Genomic DNA, 13,338 nt, shown 5'->3' with positions numbered 1-13,338 from the left:
TCTGGTGGGACTAGTAGAAGTCCATTCCTAATATTTAGGAAATTAAAAAAACTGTTTTTTGAAACTGTGGCTTGAGAAGTGATTGCACTTGAGGTGACTGGTTGCACTATTTATCTACTATATTAATAATGATCTGATTTATTTATTTATTTATTAGTTTGATTTATATGCCGCCCTTCTCCAGAGACTCAGGGCGGCTTACAATGCTTTTAAGCAATAGCCTTCATACTTTTGTATATACCTGCTTAGTAGGGCTTTTTGGGCCCCCCTAAGCGGTGTTCTCTTTTATACAAAGTCAGCTTATTGCCCCCACAAACCGGGTCCTCATTTTACCTACCTCGGAAGGATGGAAGGCTGAGTCAACCTTGAGCCTGGTGAGAATTGAACTCGTAGTAATTGCAGGCAGCTGGCAGCTAAATACTACTTTAACAGTAGTTTAGTCCACTGCGTCACCAGGCTCTTAGTGATGAGGAGGTTCCTGTGGAATTGAGGTTATTAAGATGCGCTTATTTATTTACATGTCAATTTAGATGCTGCTGATTATTGTTGCTATTTTTTGCTGCAGGCTGCTTAGAACTGCCCCAACTGAAGCTGCAGAAACCTAAAATCAAAATAAACCTGGGCAGCCAATCGGTATTTCACAAGGAAACCTGTACAATCTGAAAGAACAGGCGATGGGGTCGGTTCAGAAAGGTGACTTCTTGGGCACAACTTGCCCATGTTTCTGATTTGAAGCCGTCGCTTCTTTTAAATGACTGCTATAATCACAGCGCTGTCAAGGTGCTAAGCTTCGTGGAACACATGGAGGCTTGCCAAAAACAGAGAAAGAAAAAGAACAGAGAGGGCGAGATGAAGAGAGTTAGACTGCATTATTTTTGGCTATCCCTCAGAGGTATCTTTCTTCTTTTAACGAAACAAAGCAATTAAAACTTTGCAAAACAGGCTGCAGTGAAATGAAAGGGGAAGCCCAAATCTTTATGAGGAACGTGCACTTGCAGTAATTAAACCTCTTACAGGTTTAACACCTAGGTAGCCTAAACAGAAGCGTGGTTACCATACCTCTCTGTGAAAGGTGAAAAGGTAACAGATAGTCCTCACCTTATGGCCGGTTAATAAATTTTCAGAGTTATGGAAAAAATGACCAGTCCTTGCACTTACGACCACGAAAGTGACCCAGCAAGAAGGTGATAAAAATTTGGCCATGTGATAATCAGCATTTATTTGTGACAATTGAAGCATTCCAGGCAATCAGAATTTCACTTTTTGATGTGTGCTAGTGTGTACACAGAAAAAGTGATAATAAAGGTTACCTTATCTCTCTCTCTCTCTTATCTTTAAGAATGCTGAAAGATGGACATGAATTGAACATTTAATAGGCCTGAAATTAATAGAACAAAAGAAAATATATTATCTATTCCAATAATAAATTACAGTTCATAAAAAAAAATCTATGGTTGATTAAATCCAAGTTAGGATCTAGATACTGTATCATACATTACAAGGGCAATTTGAAATTGTACGCTCGAAGGAACTCTGTGGGTGGGTTGCTAAGCTGCTCTTACCAGATGCCCAAAGACAGTGAAGCATAAAAGTGTAGCAGAAAGAACATTTTGGCGATGGGATTAAAAGGAGAATCTTAAATAAAATAAAATAAAAATCCTATTTCTAAGCAGTGTGTGAGGTGAATTTACAAGATGTTTAATTAATGCCACAATACTGTACAACAACAAAGGTTCCTAAAAACCGATTCCAGATCAAAAAACACTGATAGCTAATCCAGAAAAACGCACACAGCTTGGACTACAGTAACGCTATTTTTAGTTAAAATGTTCTTTGTCAGTTTTTCCTGAATACAGGTAGTCCTCAATTTATGACAATATTTATGTTGCTAAGTGAGAAATTTGATGGGTGAATTTGCCCCATTTTACAATTTTTCTCACCACATTTGTTAAGTGAATCACTGCAATTCTTAAATTAGTAACACAGTTGTTAAGTGAACCTGGTTTCCCCGTTAACTTTGCTTGTCAGAAGATTGCAAAAGGGGATCACATAACTCCAGGACACTACAACCGTCATAAATGTGAGTCAGTTGTCAAGCATCCGAATGTAAATCACATAACCACAGGGATGCCGCCATGGTCTGTATGACAAGTATGAAAAATGGGCGTAGGTCACTTTTTTTCAGTGCCGTTATAACTTTGAAAGATCACCAAATGAACTGTTGTAAATCGAGGACTACATGTATTTAGTCCGGTATGAAAACAGAAAATAATTTATTCTCACATTTTTTAAGAAGGAAGAATATGCAGTAGAAATAGTACTCAACTTACGACTACAATTGGGAGCCAGAATTTTCATTGCTAAGGTAGGTGGTTGTTAAACGAATTGTGCCCAAGTTTACACTTTTGTGCCATGATTGCTAAGCAAATCCTTGCAGTTCTTAAGTGAATTACACGGCTGCTAAGTGAGTCTGGCTTCCCCATCGATTTGCTTGGTGGAAGTTGGCTGGAAAAGTCACAAATGGAGATCATATGATTCCAGGATGCTGCAAACATGGTAAATACATGCCAGGAGTCATGTGCCTGAATTTTGATGATGTGACTGACGTGAAGCTATGACGGTTGTGTGAGGACTGCTTGTAATTCACATTTTTCAGGGACATTATCACTTCAAACAGTTGTTAAATGAAAGGTTTTAAGTCAAGGACTTCTTGTACTTTCAGAATAGTTAGTGGCTTTTCTATGAAGTACTTTCCCAAACCTAACAGGAAAGGGTTAATTTCACTTTTAGCTAGTTTAACGCTTGTGTTGATCTCCACTGAATGTGGCTTAATAGCAATAGCACTTATATACCCCTTCACAGTGTTTTATAGCCCTCTCTAAGCCGTTTACAGGGTCAGCCTATGGCCCCCAACAATCTGGGTCCTCATTTTACCGACCTCGGAAGGATGGAAGGCTGAGTCAACCTTGAGTCGGTGAGATTCGAACTGCTAAACTGCTGGCAATTGGCAGTCAGCAGAAGTAGCCTGCAGTACTGCATTCTAAGCACTGCGCCACCACAGCCACCCCGGAGTCCTGCCAAATTTAAAAACGATAATCAATTGCAGTCTACTAGTGTAGAATTGTTCATCCATGTTCTATGGGATTGCCAATCACGCTACTTGGTGCTAATTACCCCCAATTTAAGAACCATGGTTCTACAGCAACAGAAATCTAAAGTTAGCCATAACAATATCTGCTGGCATATATCCCAAAGATGCTTTTTTTCCAAGAGGCAACTGGACTTTCTGTTTTTTTCTTTGAAGATGTTTTGCTTCTCATCCAAGAAGTTTCTTCAGCTCTGACTGAAGGATAGTAGGGAATGGAGGGATGTATACTCCTCGCAGACAGCTGGTCATTTGCATTCTTTTAGAGAGCCATTGAGGTCATTTCGAGGTTTGCAATAGTGTGGTCAATGCCTGGAATGCACTACCTGACTCTGTGGTTTCTTCCCCAAACCCCCAAAACTTTAACCTTAGACTGTCTACCGTTGACCTCACCCCATTCCTAAGAGGTCTGTAAGGGGCGTCCATAAGAGCACCAGCGTGCCTACCGTCCCTGTCCCACTGTCCCCATTTATTCGTAACCATCTCATGTATTCATAATCATGTTTATACTTATATCTGTTATCTTATACATACTTGACAACATAAATAACTAAATGAATATATATATAGCTCGGGTGTAGAATGAGGGTGAAGGTTTGTTCTCTGAGCTTGTGGGTTGGTTTACGAACATTTCGTTACCAGGCTAGTGGTAAACAGTGTCCGTGTTCTTCTGTTTATAAGGGCTTCAGGTGTGGGTGTGTCAAGTGAGAGTCTTGGAGGTTTATCTGTGTCCTCAGGCTCACCTGAGTGGTGCAAATGGGTGTGGAGCCTTCGTGGAACTTCTGAAAGGACCGTGTTGTAGACTGGAGATAGATGATGTCTACGCTCCCACAGAGAGGGACTCCTCAGGGTGCCGTCAGCCAGGCAATGTCGGCTGGCAACCCCCAGGGGGAGGGCCTTCTCTGTGGCAGCTCCTGCCCTCTGGAACAATTTGCCCCCGGAGATACGAAGGATATCGGATCTCCGGGTCTTTCGCCGTGCCCTGAAAACTTTTCTTTTCCATCAAGCAGGGCTGGCGTGAACCCCCTCCCTCTTTTTTAGTCTTTTTTTAGTTTTTTAGTTTTTAAATTGTCATTGGGTTTTAATTGAATTGTTTTAAATTGGGCCAGTTATGTAATTCTTTTAATAATTTTAAATTTTGTATTGGCATGTGTTTTAGTTCTGGCTGTGCGCTGCCCTGAGTCCACTAGGAGAAGGGCGGGATATAAATTGAATAAAATAAATAAATAAATAAATAAATAAATAAATAAATAAATAAATAAATAAATAAATAAATAAATAAATAAATAAATATCCCTCCCCCTGTGTTGAGGGAGGGCTGTTCAATTTTGACATAGAAAAAATCCCAGAAAGTCCAGTTGCCTTTTGAACAAAGCACCTTTGGGACAACCATGACCTGGATGACTGAGAACCTCCAAAGACATCTGCTCACATAGCAAATAGGTTTTCCTATACAGGTAGGCTTTGACTTACAACAGTGCATTTAGTGACAATTCAAAGTTACAATAGCACTGAAAAAAGGGACTTATGACAATATTTCACATTTACAACCGTGGCAGCATTCCCATGGTCATGTGATCAGAAACCAGACATTTGGCTACTGACTCACATTTATGACAGCTACGGTGTCCCAGGGTCACGTGATCCCCTTTTGCGACCTTCTCCCAAGCAAAGTCAATGGGGAAGCCAGGTTCGCTTAACAGCTGTGGTACTAACTTAACAACTGCATGATTCACTTAATAGCTGTGGCAAGAAAGGCCGTAAAATGGGGCAAAACTCATTTAACAACCATCTCACTTAGCAATTTGAGCTCAATTGCAGTTGTAAGTCGAAGACTACCTGTATACCATTCAGAAGCAAAGTTCTTTATTCTTCACCCTTATCATTCCTGTTTCAAATTAATTGCCAGGTAAACCTGGAGATTAGAATAGAACAGAATAACAGAGTTGGAAGGGACCTTGGAGGTCTTCTGGTCCAACCCTCTGCTTAGGCAGGAAACCCTACATCACTTCAGACAAATGGTTATCCAACATCTTCTTAAAAACTTCCAGTGTTGGAGCATTCACAACTTCCGGAGACAAGTTGTTCCACTGATTAATTGTTCTAATTGTCAGGAAATTTCTCCTTAGTTCTAGGTTGCTTCTCTCCTTGATGAGTTTCCACCCATTGCTTCTTGTCCTGCCCTCAGGTGCTTTGGAGAATAGCTTGACTCCCTCTTCTTTGTGGCAGCCCCTGAGATATTGGAACACTGCTATAATGTCTCCCCTAGTCCTTCTTTTCATTAGGTAAGCATGGACTGATTGCGGGAAGCATGTAATTCTGATGTTTCTATTGGTTACTCTTCATTTTAAGCCACCAAAACTTCAAAGCAGTTATGGCTTTTGGGATCTTAAACCACTGACTAGACATATGAGTAGCTTAAAAACCTCTGCATATGGCGTCATGATTAAGGCATCAGGCTAGAAAGCAGGAGACTGGGAGTTCTAGCCTTAACACAAAACCCACTAGATGACCTTAGGCCAGTCAAAAGTCTGTAGAGATTCTCAGCCATCCAGGTCATGGTTGTCTCAAAGGTGCTTTTTCAGGAGGCAATTTTTAAATTAATTTAATTAATGTAATTTTTTAATTGAAATTTTAAATTACCACCTGTCTGCAAGGAATATAAATCCTTCCATTCTCCACTATCCTGTCAGAGCTGAAGAAGCTTCTTGGATGACAAGCGAAATATCTTCAAAGAAGAAAAAACAAGAGAGTCCAGTTGCCTCCTGAAAAAGCACTTTTGGGACTAAGACCAGTCACTTTCTCTCAGCCCTAGAAAGGAGGCAATGGCAAACTACTTCTCAAAAACCTTGCCAAGAAAACTTCAGGGTCCTGTCCAGGTGGTCTCCAAGAATTGAACATGATTGAACAGAAGTTTTTTTTAAAAAAATCCACCATGCTATCTATTTCAAAGAGAATTCTTGGTTAAAAAGAATACATGAAAAAGAACCAGCTACAGATACCAAATGGATTATTCACACAATTCCGCTGTATATATATTAAAAAAATCTGTGCTTTGAGTTTCTACCTTTTTGATCCCTTCAAATGCTCCTTAGAACTGGCAAGAGATGGTGCAAATGATTCACACTTACGTCTTAAGCTTTTTGTCAAGAAAGAGAGCAGGCACAGATGTATTGATACGATAACTGAACCGGCACCTATTAACTAAACAATGCTGTACCAAACACTTTAGAAAATGCTCGGTATGGGAACTACATGCCTCAGATTTTCAAAAGATTAGAAGTCTGGGTAAAAGTCAATTGTGTTCTTTTTGCCTTATTCTTAATACTCAGCATGGGACTCAAGTCTCAAGATATAAAACCAATAAATGGAAACAATTTCATCCTAAAAAATGTTACCGACTTTGAGGGTTGAAGTACAATGCCAACCAGGCAGAAAAGGCTTGAAAGCCTTAAGATTGATTTACATCAATTTTCCTCCCTCATATCATCTTTGTGTCATAAGTGTCTAAAAAGACAAGTGCACTGACAAATAGTTTGCTTATCTGCAAGGTCATCACATTCCCTTTTAGAAACGTACAACCTGTGTAATAATGAGAAGTTTCTAAGAAATGCAGGCAGGAGGCCACAAACTTTGGCACAGTCGCAATCTTTCTCAACCCAACACACCTTACAAGGTTGTTGTGGTGGGGAAAATCAGAGAAAAGAAAAATTAGGTTATTTTTGCCACCTTGAGTTATTTATAAAAATAGTTAATGGTGGAATATGAATGCATACCTAAAATTATTCACATACGTAAATAAATAACTTCTAAAAGCACATGGTATTAAGTATTTCTAAGGATTTGAACAGTCACTAAGGCAGTGTTTTTCAATCTTGGGGACTTGACTGTGTGTGGACTTCAATTCCCAGAATTCCCCAGCCAGCTTGTATTACGTAGTAATAATGTCATATGTATATACATATGTATATGACATACGGTCGCAGTAGAGTGACCACGTGTTATATGTTGCACAAATGCAGATAAGTGTATGGCACAAATACAGCCACTTTTTAGCCAGATCTGCCCAACCTTTTCCAACTGGAGATTTTTCGGAAGTTTTGAATTTCAACTCAAGCCAGCATAAAAGCAAGATCCTGAGTAGATAAGGAGGGTGTCCATTCTGATCTCCATTGATAAACTCTGGCTGGGAATGTGCAGCATTGTAGTGGACACTCCCATAGAAAATTTAAATGTACCAATAAAGAAGAAGATTTGTAGCTCAAGTTTGAAACCCCTCAATTATAAATGTCCTTCAAGACCGACCATAACAGTACAGAATAACAGAGTGGAAGGGATCTTGGAGGTCTTCTAGTCCAACCTCCTGTTCAAGCAAGAAATCCTATACCATTTCAGACAAATGGTTATCCAGTCTCTTCTTAAAAACTTCCCGTGTTGGAGTATCCACAGCTTCAGGAAGCTGATTAATTGTTCTAACTGTCAGGAAATTTCTCCTTATTTCTAGGTTAGATATCTTTGGTCTCCATCCATTGTTTCTTGTCTTGCTTTCAGGTGCTTTGGGCAATAGATTGACCCCCTCTTCTTTGTGGCAACCCTTGGAACACTGTTATCATGTGTCACCCCTAGTCCTTCTTTTCATCAAACTAGACCTACCCAGTTCCTGCAACAGTTCTTCATATGTTTTAGCCTCCAGTCCCCTAATCATCTTTGTTGCTCTTCTCTGCACTCTTTCCAGAGTCTCAACATCTTTCCCTTCACCACAAAATGTTTCTTTTCACCACAAAATCAGCAAGAGACATCATTTGAGCCACTGAATTTCACCTCCTGCCTAGTGCAGGAATCCAGATTATTCAATACAGGCAGTCCTCGACTTACGATCACAATTGAGCCCAAACTTTTTGTTGTTAAGTGACACCTTTGTTAAGTGAATTTTGATCCATTTTAATGACCTTTCTTGCTGCAATTGTTCAGTGAATCGCTGCGGTTGATAAGTTAGTATCACGGTTGTTAAGTGAACCTGGCTTCCCCATTGACTTTGCTTGGGAGAAGGTCGCAAAAGGGGATCATGTGATAGTGCAGCTGTCATAAATATGTCAGGTTTCGAGGTTGTCTCAAATAAATTGCATTTCAAACAAAGTCTTTGATGAAAAACTCCCATTTATTGAGCATGACATTCTAACTCCGACTCCATCGCAGCCAACACTGACTTCCAGACCCAAAACCCTCCCTTTCCATTCCCCACTCCTCTGCACTCATTGGCCATCTTCCAAGTCACTCTACCCCTAATCTACTGCTCCAGCTCAAAGGAATTTCCCCCCTCCCATCCCATCTCCTAGGGGATATTATCTCCAGGGAAAATAAGTAGGTGAAAAGTCAAACGTCCCTTTCCAGAGGCCTTCGCTTCTCCTTCTTATGTCAGCACTAGAGTAAATGCAGCTTGAAGTGCTGACATATGAGTCAGTTGCCAAGCATCTGAATTTTAATGGGGATCATGGGGATGCTACAAAGGTCATATGTGTGAGAAGTGGTCATAAGTCACTTTTTCCAGTGAGGTTGTAACTTTGAACGGTCACTAAACGAACTATTGTAAGTCGAGGACTACCTGTCTCCAAGATAAATGGTTACCTTGATTTCACTTAGACACATTCAGAGAAGGGATCTGAGCCAGTTCTTTACATTGACAGTTCTGCTCTCAAAGTGCTTCTACTATTAGGATTTATTTCTTCTAAAAGTACCATGAATCAAAATTTATTTTGTTACTTAAATGCATTATTAGTCCATAACTCTGGAAGGAAAGAGCACAGGTCTTCAGCTTCTGTGGGACACTAATTTATTTAAAAGATCTGTATGGCCAGCCATCTTAAAGCCCACAGGTGGGTGTGGAAGACCTGATACTTTCCCAAAAATATTATCATATTGCCCCAACATCTTTTTTCCCCAAAGCTAAACAACTTCAATTTCTTCCATCGCTCTTCACAAAATGTGGCTACTGGAGGTAGTCCTCGACTTGCAACCATAGTTAAGACCCAAATTTCCATTGCTAAGCACGACAGTTGTTAAGTGAGTTTTGCTCCATTTTTATCACCTTTCTTGCCACAGTTATTAAGTGAATTACTGCAATTGTTAAGTGAGCAATACTGTTGTTAAGTGAATCTGGCTTCCCCATTGACTTTGCTTGTCAGGAGGTCGCACAAGGGGATCACATGATCCCAGGACCCCACAACTGTCATAAATGCATGCCAGTTGCCAAGCATCCGAATTTTGATCATGTGATCATGGGGATGCTGCAACAATCATATGTGTGAAAAACAATCATAAGGCACCTGTTTTCAGTAGTGTTGCAACTTCAAACGGTCACTAAATGAATGGCTGTAAATTGAGGACTACCTATCGTTTCCTGATCACCTTCTCGGAAACTGCTGCAATTTCTTTGGATTCCTTTTTAGCTCACGGCACCCAGAAATTGGCAAGATCCTCAGGGAGGGATCCAAACCGGGAACCCCAATTTCTCACAATTCAGAAATAGAATGCAGGTAGTCCTCGACTTACAACCACAATTGAGCCCAAAATTTCTATTGTTAAGTAAGTTTTGCCCCATTTCACGACATTTCTTGCCACAGTTGTTAAGTGAATCACTGCAGTTAGTGCCTGGTTGTTAAGTGAATCTGGCTTCCCCATTGACATGGCTTGTCAGGCCACCAAAAGTGCAACGACCCCGGGACGCTGCAACGGTCATAAGTCTGACCCAGTTGCCAAGCATCTGAATTTTGATCACGTGAACACAGGGATGCTGCAAAGTTTGTAAGAGTGAAACACGGGCATCAGTCACTTTTTTCAGTAACTTTGAACAGTTCTAAATGAACTGTTGTAAGTCGAGGACTCCCTGTAGAATAAAATATAAATCTTTTATTGGCCAAGTGTGATCAGACACACGCATAAGCTCACAGTGTACATATAAGATAACTTTGTCATTTTTTTTACTGTGAGCACTCTGGCCCATCTTAAAAATAAAATTCTGCTGCCTGCTCTCAAGAGAAAGCTTATATCTAGCCAAACACACACATTAACACACCTATACTCATGCTATATACCATACATACATATATACTTGCACCATATGTATGTGTGTGTGTATATGTATGTATGTATATGTATATGTATATGTATATGTATATGTATATGTATATGTATATATTTTTCGGTACATAAAATAAAATAGAATAAGAGAGTTGGAAGGGAGCTTGGAGGTTTTCTAGTCCAACCCACTGCTTAGGCAGGAAACCCTATATCACTTCAGACAAATGGTTATCCAACATCTTGTTAAAAACTTCCAGTGTTGGAGCATTCACAACTTCTGGAGGCAAGTTGTTCCACTGATTCATTGTTCTCACTGTCAGGAAATTTCTCCTTAGTTCCAGGTTGCTTCTTTCCTTGATTAATTTCCACCCATTGCTTCTTGTCCTGCCCTCAGGTGCTTTGGAAAATACTTTGACTCCCTCTTTTTTGTGGCAGCCCCTGAGATATCGGAACACTGCTATCATGTCTCCCCTAGTCCTTCTTTTTATCAAACTACACGTACCCAGTTCCTGCAACCGTTCTTCATATGTTTTAGCCTCCAGTCCCTTAATCTTCTTTGTTGCTTTTCTCTGCACTCTTTCTAGAGCAGTGGTTCTCAACCTTCCTAATGCTGCAACCCTTTAATACAGTTCCTCATGTTGTGGTGACCCCCAACAATAAAATTATTCCTAAAACCATTGAAAATATGTGTTTTCCGATGGTCTTAGGCGACCCCTGTGAAAGGGTCATTCGACCCCCAAAGGGGTCCCGACCCACAGGTTGAGAACCACTGTTCTAGAGTCTCCACATCTTTTTCACATCGTGGCGACCAAAACTGAATGCAGTATTCCAAGTGTGGCCTTACCAAGGCATTATAAAGTGGTATGGATATACACACACACATTAATCACTGTCCATTTTGAATACATGGCGGAAAAGAGGAAACTTCTATAAACCGCAAGTAATAGGTCACAAATCACAGTTACAATCATGAATCATAAGTTACCAACAATGGATAAATCCAATGGAGAAGACGACGGTAGGAAAGATGGGAGAGGATGAGAAATTGAAATTGACGCTTCCTTCCAGGCATCTTTGAACGGCCCAGCAACTTTTGCCTGCAGCCCCCCACCTCCCCATCCAAGCAGGACCTGAATCTGTCACCCACTATTATTCCAAGATCTTCGGTCTGCATGTCTGTCTGTCTGTCTGTCTGAAGCATGAGCAAGCCAAGGATCTCCCATCTTTCTTCCACCCCCTTTTTTTTTTAAAAAAAAATATTAAATTTCCAAAGATTAAAATACACAGTACAAAAAGAAACATAATACACAAAAAAGCAAGAAACACACACACACACACACAAAATATATATACTGCTCAAAAAAATAAAGGGAACACAAGCAGAAGACATCCGAGATCTGAATGAATGAAATAGCCTTATTAAATACTTTGTTCTTTACATACAGTAGTTTATACACTGCTCAAACACCTAAAGGGACCACAAAACTATTGTATGTAACGAACAAAGTATTTAATAAGGCTATTTCATTCATTCAGATCTCGGATGTCTTCTGCGTGTGTTCCCTTTATTTTTTTTGAGCAGTGTATATAAACAACTGAAAACAAACATATCCAAATTTCAATACTAACAACAACTTTTCTGCATCGGTATCTCTTAGCCTATTTAACCTCTTTACACAAATTCTACTTCTAAATATCTCCCATCTTTCTTTCACCCTTTTTTTTTTAAAAAAATAATATTTATTAAATTTCCAAAGATTAAAATACACAATACAAAAAAGAAACATAATACACACCAAAAAAAAAAAACCAAGGAAAAAAAAACCACACACACACACACACCCAAAAAATATAAACAACCGAAAACAAACATATCCAAATTTCAATACTAATAACAACTTTTCTTCATCGGTATCTCTTAGCCTATTTAACCTCTTTACACAAATTCTACTTCTAAATATCTCCCATCTTTCTTCCACCCCTTTTTTTTTTTTAAAAAAAATATTTATTAAATTTCCAAAGATTAAAATACACAGTACAAAAAAGAAACATAATACACACAAAAAAAAACCCAAGGAAAAAAAAACCACATACACACACACACACACACACACCCAAAAAATATAAACAACTAAAAACAAACATATCCAAATTTCAATACTAATAACTTTTCTTCATCGGTATCTCTTAGCCTATTTAACCCTCTTTACAAAAATTCTACTTCTAAATATCTCCCATCTTTCTTCCACCACCACCAACCCCCCCTTTTTTTAATGCATTGGTGGCAGATTCATGAAGGCAGAACCTGACATTTGCACCCCCACTCTCCCACCCCCACCCCAAAAAAATAAAAACAAACCCAGGTACTTTCCATTCATTATTCATCCCAGCCTCTTTCTGCAAAAAAAGAGAGAGAGAGAGGAGCCCAATTTGGATTTCCTGGCTGTCTTGTGGGGGATCAAATCTTCGACCCAACTGAGGGGGGGAGGGGGGAGAGGGGGGACCCCGGCAACCCAGCCCAACCCCCCCCCGCAAGCCATTCGAGCATTATAGATCCCTGGGGGATCCCATTGGGGTGTGTGGGTGTGTGGAGATCCTTGCCTACCTCCCCCCCCCCTCTAAAGACGCCTGAGGGGAGTCAGGATTCAAAGCGGATTCCCTCATAGGAAAAAGAGGGGGGGGGGGTTAAGTGGGGGAGGGGGAGGGATATGGCCTGAGGGAGAGGGGGGAGGGGAAAACCCACTCGCCCTCCTCCACCTCAGGCTCAGCCATGGGACGTACCCGACTAGGCGAAAAGGGCGAAGCGGCTACTCCGGAGTCGGGCGAGCGAACCACCGTTTGCCGTCAGTCCGTCAACCGGCCGGGGGGAAAAAAAAACCTCTCAGCCGGCTCTTTTTTTTTTTTTTTTATAACGCCTTTCACTGCGCAGGCGCCGCCTTTGCCACGACCGGCTTACGTTGCCACTTTGCAAAGGATGCCGGGTAGCCGGGAGAAAGAGGAGAGAAGGGAGGGGAATGGGGGAAGTAGAAGAAGAAGAAGAAGAAGAAGAAGGGGGGAAAAAAAAAGAGAGAGGGAGACCGCAAGACGCTCTACGCATGCGTCAAGGCAGGGCCCGC

At 40.5% G+C, this 13,338-nt stretch overlaps 1 protein-coding gene across 3 annotated transcripts in view; it reads right to left on the bottom strand.

Moving 5' to 3' along the window:
* The window catches only part of ARFGAP1 (ARF GTPase activating protein 1), a 46,635-nt gene extending 33,537 nt beyond the window's left edge, over positions 1-13,098 (bottom strand). For all 3 annotated transcript variants that reach the window (XM_070940133.1, XM_070940135.1, XM_070940134.1), the window contains exon 1: positions 13,004-13,098. The gene's annotated coding sequence lies outside the window, so the exon portion shown is untranslated. The remainder of the gene's footprint in view (positions 1-13,003) is intronic.
* Between the last annotated feature and the right edge of the window lie 240 nt (positions 13,099-13,338).

This window comes from Pituophis catenifer, unplaced genomic scaffold (genome assembly GCF_029215685.1).
Source record: "Pituophis catenifer annectens isolate HBS135680 unplaced genomic scaffold, rPitCat1.0.hap2 SCAF_3, whole genome shotgun sequence".
Classification (NCBI taxonomy): Eukaryota; Metazoa; Chordata; class Lepidosauria; order Squamata; family Colubridae; genus Pituophis; species Pituophis catenifer.
The sequence above is the reverse complement of the archived record's forward strand: the minus strand, read 5'-3'. Positions and strand labels throughout refer to the sequence as shown.